Source organism: Anneissia japonica, unplaced genomic scaffold, assembly GCF_011630105.1.
Source record: "Anneissia japonica isolate Jap-2015-1 unplaced genomic scaffold, ASM1163010v1 scaffold1594_len1068242_cov183, whole genome shotgun sequence".
Taxonomy (NCBI): domain Eukaryota; kingdom Metazoa; phylum Echinodermata; class Crinoidea; order Comatulida; family Comatulidae; genus Anneissia; species Anneissia japonica.
The window spans coordinates 1,055,057-1,064,631 of NW_022722535.1; the positions used below are offsets into that span (position 1 = coordinate 1,055,057).

Sequence of the window (9,575 nt, forward strand, 5' to 3'; positions counted from 1 at the left end):
AGCATGTACATGTCATTTAAATGCATGTTCATGTATATTTAAATACTTCTTACACAATTTTAAAAATAAGATAAGAAGACTACCGTACTTTTTCCAATACAGGATTTAGAACGTAAATGTTTATTGTGAAACAAACTTTTTTTTTTTTTATTAAAATGCAACGCTTAACATTTTAATGCTACTATGTAATGTTATCTCTAAAATATAACTGGGATAAAAATTAGCAATCACCCACTAGGTGACTGTACAAAACACAGACCTTGCACATTATGGGATCGCTAAATACCAATATTAAAATATGGAGGTATGTAAAAGGTCTTTGCTTAAAAGAGAAATATTGCAAATAATATTTTATTTATTGCAGAAATGAAGAAACAATAGGAACTGACAGTCCTACATTTTACTTTTTTACCAAAATAACTTAAATATTAAGTTCCAATGGAAATATATATATAGGGCAAGGAAAAATGTTATTATATTTACAAGTTACAGAACCATTTCTGTAAATATACTTGCACGGTAATACTGTATTGAAAAAAAAAACAGACATAATTATAATGCTACAAATGTACATGTTTAAGAACCAGTTTATGTAAAAAAAACTTAGCACAGTGAAAATAAATAATAATTTAAGACTACTGTCTTGGTTTAAATGAGATATATTGAGAAAAAATAATAAATATATTATTATGAATAATGTCAGTTAATTCTGACGAAACGTGAAAACAAGTATATTTCCTTGCTAGCCTAGCTAGCCTAGGCCCTTACCTATGCTAGCTCGATTACAAAATAAATAATAAAATCGTTCGCAAATAATAGGCCTCATAGGCTACGACCCTACCCTACCTAGGCCTAAAAACGCTAGACCTAGGGCCTAGGCCTAGCCCGAAAAAGTACACCGGTCCCGCCGCCAGGCAGTATCATGAGCATGTGGTGAAAACTTCTTAAATTTCGTGATTTTTTCGTTGCTGGCCTTGAAGCAAAAAAAATCGGTTATCCTTTCTCGGCGCTTCATCCTCCTAGGCTATTTTTGGCGTGTCGCATGTCGATCCCAGAGAAATGAAAAAATAATGTCGAGCGCCCAAACTTTTGTGATGACGTCGTGCCAAAGTAAATAAACTCCGGAGCACGCGATTGGTCAAATAGCCTAGGCAACAAACCTCTCATTAATATTCATTTTGAAGTCTTGCTGGTTACGTCATTCAGCTGGCTCAGCTAGATGTGTATAAGAGACAGTTATAGAGGAGCCTATCGATAGCGACAAATAAACAGTGCCAAAAATGCTCCCATTTTGTAATAAATTGCACTATTTTGGAAACGGGGGATCGTTTTCTGGCTAAGGGGGTTCGCTGGCAAAAGGGGGGTTCGCTGAAAAAGGTGGGTTCGCCCGAACCCCTAAAAACCCCATGGCTACGGGCCTGTATACATTGACATTACAGGCATTATTTTGAATACTTCGAGCAGTGCTCTTTCTCAGCGAACACCCAACCCAAAAAAGCAAAACAAACCTTCAACTAGACAAAAAGTAGGTAGGTTATATATATTGTAGGTTAAAACAAGAGATATAAGTTACTAGTGAGGTTAACTTTCCAAATGATGCAATGGAATGTGTGCAAATTGATTTGATAAATTAGCTATGGAAAACGGAAATTTATGTGAAACTAATTTAAACATAAATTTTAGCAGATTCAAAAACCCAAAAACAAAATATGTTACATAAGTCAAAGAGAAAGAAGTCCCAGGTAAAGCTTTATTAGACAGGTACCGGTACCATGGATTAAAATTAAATTGTAAAATATATTAAATTTGTAGTAATGGGATTGGTACTGGTAGTTTTAGCGGTAGTAGCAATAGTTTCAAAACATCTAGGTACTTACATCGTCTTGGTCGTTTATGCACTTTGTAGGCGTTTCATTCAACAAATATAAAACTATATCCTCAGAACATAGAATGTTGGATGTCATTGCATACATTAAAGGAATCCGTCCCAGCTGAAAAAACACAAATGCGTAATTTGAGGTAAAGTTCACCACTTGTCTTAAATCGTCAACATACTATAGGTTCAAATACCGACCACACTAGAACAAAATCCACTGAACATCAAAATCCAACTCAAAATGGTCTTTATTGCAATCCGAGTAAACAGAGATTGAATTATACATTACTTTAAGTAATTGATAAAACCAAACAAAAATATATAAACTATAAAGCTATTATAGAAAATTTAGAGAAAAATATCAAAGTGAAAATTCATTTGTTTAAATTTATAAGCCTATTCATAATCATCATTATTATAAATCATCATTATTAAAAGTAATAATATCAATAGCACAGTTTCTATTATATTATTTTTTAAATTACAATAAAACTTGGCTTAAAAATATAAACATTTTTTTATTTAATAAAATTGATATATTTACATTTCTCAATTAATACATATAGGCCTAAATATATATTATTTGAAAAATAAAGATTAAATGGGACAATTGTAAGTATAACATTATTATCAATCATTACAATACATAAAAATCACATCTAAATCGTTGATAACAAAGGAAATAAAAATTGCAAGCAGGTTTCTTTAATAAACATCTAATGTGAGCCCAACGAACTGTGAAACGACATCTTTGCATTCAAAATCTCACGACACGCAGGAAAGTCGCGAGGAGAGAAATATTTAGTCAATTGTTATTAACAAGGTGTAACGCCTTCCTACAATAGTATTACAGATACATCACAAATATTAATAACGATATAGAAATTTTAGTGGGTGTTGTGGAGCTAACTATTGGAACTCCCTTCCTTTCACTATTAAATGCAGTGCGGGATTGTCAACTTCCTCCTTTAAAAGGATACCGGTACTTAAGTTTGATCTCCTTGATGTGGCCGGTACACATAACATTGTTTGATATATTTGGTTATTCTCGATTGGGCGTGCTTCTTTTCTACATAATGATATATTTTTACATCGCTTTTAAAGGAAAACAATTAAAATTTAATAAAGATATATTTTTATACTATTTTTAAAAAACTATAAAAAATTCATTGATTTTTTTTTTAAATTTTTTTATGAATGTGCTGTTTTTGCTGTTTGCTTTGCTTTGTGTTTCTTTTGTAACTTGCTTGTTGTGATGAGGACTCCCCTGAAAATAGCTTTGGTGAGTGGGACATTTCCTCTTGAAATATTAATAAAAGAAAGAAAGAAAAAAGATATTAAAGCTAAAGCCCCAAGGGCCCAAGTCCCCTTGGTTCCAGGGCGCCCCCGCTGGATCTTCCCCTGAAGTGACCTTGAGGGAGATAGTACGCTGCTGAATGGTGTCAAGCCAACCTGGTGAATAGCCTGGATCCACGATTCTAAATTTTGTTAGCATTTAACTGGCTTTTAGTGACTCATAATATACATAATAATATAGAGGCACTGTAGTCGAGATGTGGTAGTATAAGTGAATTGTACAAGCAGTCTTACTGTAAGTACAATTTCGATTTTCAGCAAGTGCATTGATTTTATACCAGGTGTGACTAAAACCACAATAAAACGTAAAAACTATTAATTCACTGAAAAACCGAAAACACATGAAAATGCCAAAAACCTAAAAAAAATATATACACAAGGACATATGTATGGGTGGCAACCAGCCCGGGGCCCCATAAATTTATAAACATTTTTAAAAATAAGATAAAAAGAAATTATATTCAAAAATGGTGGAGCTGACATCGTATAGACCCTCCACCTGAAAGTCTCTCCATTCCCCCACCCCTTCTATTACAAATGCCTGGATCCGAAACTGACTTCATTTATTCCATCGTTAAAACAATTAGAATGCAATGGCAAATATGATTACACAACGAGCACTAGAAAACCCACAATGATGGTGACTGGTACCCAAAAGGGCCACCGGTTTCAGAAAATCACGGGGCCCTCGGCTCCAGCGTTCCGACACTGTTCTCTTTAAACTTTGTACATACGGGCCTACCAGTATTAAATATGTGCATATTAAAATATGACGCCATTGTATATATTTGAACTATTAATAAACAGGTAATTAAACTTTCCTGTTTGTGTCTAAAGAGTCTCAAACTTGCTACAGCTGGGTAAAACGCAAAATTACTGTAAAATACAATTTTTGCCATAAACCTGTGAAATTACCGCAAGCTGAACCAACTAAAAATTTACCATCCTCCGCAGAGTCGTAATAGTGATAATAGCGAGGGTTATGTTAAGAGCTCTAACTACGACGACTCCGCGTAATCGTTAGAGCTCTTAACATAACCCTCACTATTATCACTGTAGCTATAGTTCGAGTTTGTTTTCATGGGTTTTTTTTTTCTTCATTCATAATTCTCTTTATTATGAATTTATATTTGTTTTTTTTTAATGTATTTTTTAAACTATTTTTTTACATTGTAATTTCAATATCAATTCTCATCATGGCAATTAGGAAAAGCACTAATATTTTGTTTTACAAACAGACATAGTATTAAGTCTATTTTTTTTTTTTTTTTGAGTTTCAGTATTTTGTCACACTCGTGCAAGTTAGGATAATACTGTTGTTAAAAACAGTTGCATAACTAGGTACTGACTGCCATGGTTCGAGAGTACAACCGGGCCCGATTGACGCATATAAATTGGTGGATGTATCACGACAGGTTTATTCGGGAACGGGTACTTTAACATATCTTTTTACTAGGACTATTTAGACACTAATACTTTTATGGGTTTTTATTTCTAATTTTTAGGAGTCCGTGAAAGATCCCTGACAATCACTTTCCAATCTTTTTGAGTTCGCGGACCCCTATACACATGTTTAAATATTACTCATTGTCCATATCCCATAGATAGAAAATGATTCCCTATGAAAGTAAAACATTAAACATTGGCGAATCCTGGAATTTGAAATAGAAACCGCCTCAGCCCCTCCCAAATTTTTCGCGGACCTCTTTAATTTGGCGGGTCCCCAATTATTCTTCGTTGATCCTTAAGAGATCAGCGTACCCAAAGTTGGGAACCACTGTCATGAATACCGTATTTAGGTTGTTTCTTGCACATTTTATTGTCAGTACAATATCTATGAGGGGAAGTTCTGTCCATGACGGTGATATGTGTGTGTGTGATTAATCACAACATAGGCCTATGTTTTAACATTTTTTTTAAATGCACAGACCTACTTTTACAGTATTAGGCAGGGAAGACAAATACTAGCAATTCAGATGATGATCTCACTTTATGTATTTTACTAATTTATTTATTTGTAATTTTAGCCCAATATTCATCCTAACATTATGTAATGATTCCTGATTTGCCCCACTGTCGCAAATCGATCTAATATTTTGAATCGTTGACAAGGTATAATTACAGTTCAATTCAAAAATTGGAAAAGGGATATCATGTTGATCTGTGATAATGTGAGTGTGTTTCATACTTTGCAGTGATAATGAAGAAAATTTCTTCTAAATCAATTTGATTAATTATTGTAGATAATACATACAAATGTATTGGCAATGATATGAATTCTTTTTCTTCATTTCAAGAATTGCGAATGATCAGCGCGCCTGTCTTTATACTGTTATAAAACACGATGTTTTTCAATTGTTGAGCTCATGATAATATGTGAGTAATTTTTTTATACAAACGACTTCACATTATAATACATAAATATATATATACAAATGTCTTACCGTTTCATTTTTGAAGGACATCCATTCGGGATGACTCTTTACTAACTCTTTTATTCCTTGCTCATCCTTGGATCGAATCTTTTCATGAAGTTGTGTTCTGCAAGTATAAACTCAAAGTACAGTATGCCTTTTAAATTGACAGTTCTATCATGGTTTGTTTGTTTGTTTTGTTTGTTTTTATTGGTTTCTCCACACACAACATAAATAGTACAATGTATTCAAACTTAACTAATATTACAAAAGTAGATAAGAAAAAAATATATATATACATATACATATATATGCATATACATGCATAACTGTACAGCACAATATACACATACACATACACACATATACATACATATATACTGTAAATTAGATATTAAATAAGTAAGTAAGTGTGTGGATGGAGGAATAAGTTTATACAAACTTTAAGTTATGGCCACCAGTTAAAATTGAATAAATAAAATTGAACTTAATGACGTACAGATGATTACATATTTTAAATAATCACAGGCAGTCTGGTTTAACAAGAAATTTAGATTTGAAGACACACTGCACCATAAAATATTTGATACAGTATAATTTTGATCAGTCTCTTTATTCATGTGGGAGCAGTGTGTCACCAAAATCAAAATTACTAACAGGCAAAGAGTATTAAATATTGAGAAAGAAACATACGTATACACATATACACACGCATACATATGCACACATACACATACACATACACACACACACATATATATATATATATACATATATATATATATATACATACAGTATATACACACATATACACATACTTACATACACACATACACTTACATACGCACACATACATACATATACGTACATGCAAATACATGTAGTTTCAGCTGTAAAATTTGTAAATAATGATACAGGTAATAATAATAATAATAATAATAATAATAATAATAATAATAATAATAATAATAATAATAATGCATAAACATAAACAGAAGGCTTATCTGCCATATGCTGAGACCAGAGATTTTTTCAAGTTAGATTTAAAGGAATAAACATTAGGTAAAGACTTAAAGGAAATATCTAAGGAATTCCAAAGTTTGGGCCCATTGTAAAAAATAGATTTCTTTCTAAGAGAAGATATATATTTTTCAGATAAGACATTTGTTTTTGGTTAAACCTACTTCAATATTAAAATGGAATCAACCTCAGGGCTTTACGGTTTATAGTCCTTATCCGAGATAAGTTCTACCACCAGAACCATAGGCGAACATGGCGTTCGAACCAGCGTCGATATTATGGCTGTAGGTTGCGGCGTCCCTGTTAACCGCTCGGCCATTCGACTCGCCACACAAATAAACCCTTTTAATTGTATAATATTTATTTTATGAAAAACAATGGTTAATACCTCATTATGCGATTCATTATTATGGGCTATACAAACACAATTAGTAATAATAAAAATAATTACAATTTCTGATGTTATTGTATATGTTGAAGTATCATGTGTTTTTGAGTTATAGAGGTTTTTATTATTGTATTTGTCATTATGTGTATATTTCTGTCCTGATTATCAAAATATTTTTTTTTACAAAAAGCATATCGTCATGATGTGTCTATAGTCATGATGTGATCATGACCATATTTAGGCATGTCTCATGTTTTTGTCAAATAACATTTGATAGACTGGACAGAGCTTTACATTAATCCCACAATTCCACGGGGCACTGACGAATAAATTTTTTTAAAGCGCATAAACAAACTCTCAACACGCTGGTTAAAGAAACGTCGGAATAAAAATGTTTAAACAAGATGTAATTATAAACTGTTTTTGAAAATGCTGAGAGAAGCAGAATCACTAAGCAATATTATCTATTCACACTGTTAAGAATTCTTACGTCATCTCTTAAATATCAGTTTCCTCTGAACTGTACACGTATATATTTTCCTCATTTATATATGCTTCCCTCATCTTATAAACATTATTCCCAGCGTACCTCACTATTTCAGAATTCTGCCCCTGTCACTATTCTTTCAATCCCTTAATTAAAAAATTGCTGTGCACGTATATTTACATATGCCATAATTACCCTACCGCAATGGTTATGCTCACTACATTTGAACTAAACAAGTGTAGGCCTACTCAACATGTATGCAAGTTTTCTGAAAGCTGACATATTTTGCTACTTCAAGGAAAACGATCTTCCTTTAAACATGCAATGCAGCAAGTCTAACACCAAAGTGCATGGGTTGTAATAGCGTTAGCAAGTCAGCTACATTTTCTCCACCACCACAATATAAGTGTCACATCGATTCCGCGTATCATGATCTTATCATCTCCTTAAATATAATTTTTATTATATTTTATACACATAATGTATACCTATTGCATAAGGTAAATTCAATGATAGCGACAAGGTCAACATAGGCTTGTACACAGTAGCTCTCTTATATCAGTGCATTATCCTATTGCCAAAAAAGTAAATTTCATGCCAAAGTAATTAATTGTTATAATTTTTGTTTAGAATAAAGTGGGCTCAGGGATACGCGACGGTGGGTAAAATGTAGGGTATGCTAGGGACTGCTAGTGTGAAATGTTCCATCTATTATCCTACTATACAGTGAAAGGCTGCGTAATATTAAAATACAAATACAGAATTTTTTTGAATAAACACCCCTTCCATAGGCGCATTTGGAATAAACGCCTCTCTCGCATAAACACCCCGAGCGTTTATTTTTTCCTTGAACAAACGCCACCTACATGATTGTAAACAAAACTGATGTAAGCAATATCATTCATTTTCAACACATTCCATTCAGCCCCGTAGCTAGACTCGTTGATAAGGTGGCATTCACATTTTCCGAGAGGGTCAAGTGCTAAAAGTGCCACACAGACTCAGTCCCACCACGGTTGGAACTGAACTTGGAAATATTGACAGTAGCCTATATTGCTGGCGTTCAATTTTAAATACATCAAATAGGAGATAATGGCAAATACCAGGAAAGTCTACACCCACCTCAGCCCCGAGCCCCGACATGATTGGAGCTGAGACGAAAACAAATCAATGATGATTTAACAACACTACGGTATATTTTACTATGCCCAGAAATTGCATACTTGAACTTGATATATTTATTCTAAATTGTCTTAATTTGAAATTATGTCATTCAAATTTTAATTAGATCAAATAAGGTGTTGCGCATTTTGGGGAAAATAGAAAGGGGTAAATACCAGGCGTGTCACCATCAACCTCAGCCCTATCATGGTTAGGGGTAAGGCAGTGGCGGTGCCAGGAGTGGTCCGATGGGGTTGGGAGTCTAAGGTCTCCGACCAGAGGGAGGCTGAGGTTCCCGACAAGAACAAAGTGGGCGTGGTCGGCGTCTCTCAAAATTTTCCAAAGTAGTCCAGGGGGCGAATCCGTCAACAAATTATGACAATTTCTTATTTATTCGATTTTAGAGTCTAATAATATGTGGAAAATACATATAATTTTTTTTTTCTACCAGACGAATTGTGGTTTTTGTCATTACGACAATATTTCGTGTCTAAATTAGATAAAACGGCAGTGAAGGTCGCCAAAAAATTTGGTCATTTTTCAACTTCTTTTTGTAATAACTTCGCAAATACTTCATCGATTTTTTTTGGGAAAAGATAAAACTGATCGGAATTTAATAATCATTACAACAATTACAAATTTATAAGTGTAATGTTAACACCTTTATCGGACTTGATTTTTATCAAACCCACTCGTGTATTTTTTCAGCGTAAGAACAGTGAAATCTGCCGAAATATCCCAGCTGTCTTTAACATAAATCCCTCTACAGTCGAAAGTTGTGGGCCGATTTCTTTTGGGAAAAGTCCATACGAAAGCCCTTTTAGTCTTCTAAATGTATTCTAAATATAAGATTGATCGGTTGAGTAGTTTTAT

At 33.3% G+C, this 9,575-nt stretch overlaps 1 long non-coding RNA gene across 1 annotated transcript in view; it reads right to left on the reverse strand.

The window, feature by feature from the left end:
* Positions 1 to 1,889: 1,889 nt before the first annotated feature.
* Positions 1,890 to 9,575, reverse strand: part of LOC117111913 — a 10,122-nt gene continuing 2,436 nt past the window's right edge. Inside the window, exons 2-3 of the long non-coding RNA XR_004445937.1 lie at positions 5,677 to 5,773; positions 1,890 to 1,991 (exon numbers count right to left, since the gene is read on the reverse strand). This is a non-coding gene — a long non-coding RNA (uncharacterized LOC117111913). The remainder of the gene's footprint in view (positions 1,992 to 5,676; positions 5,774 to 9,575) is intronic.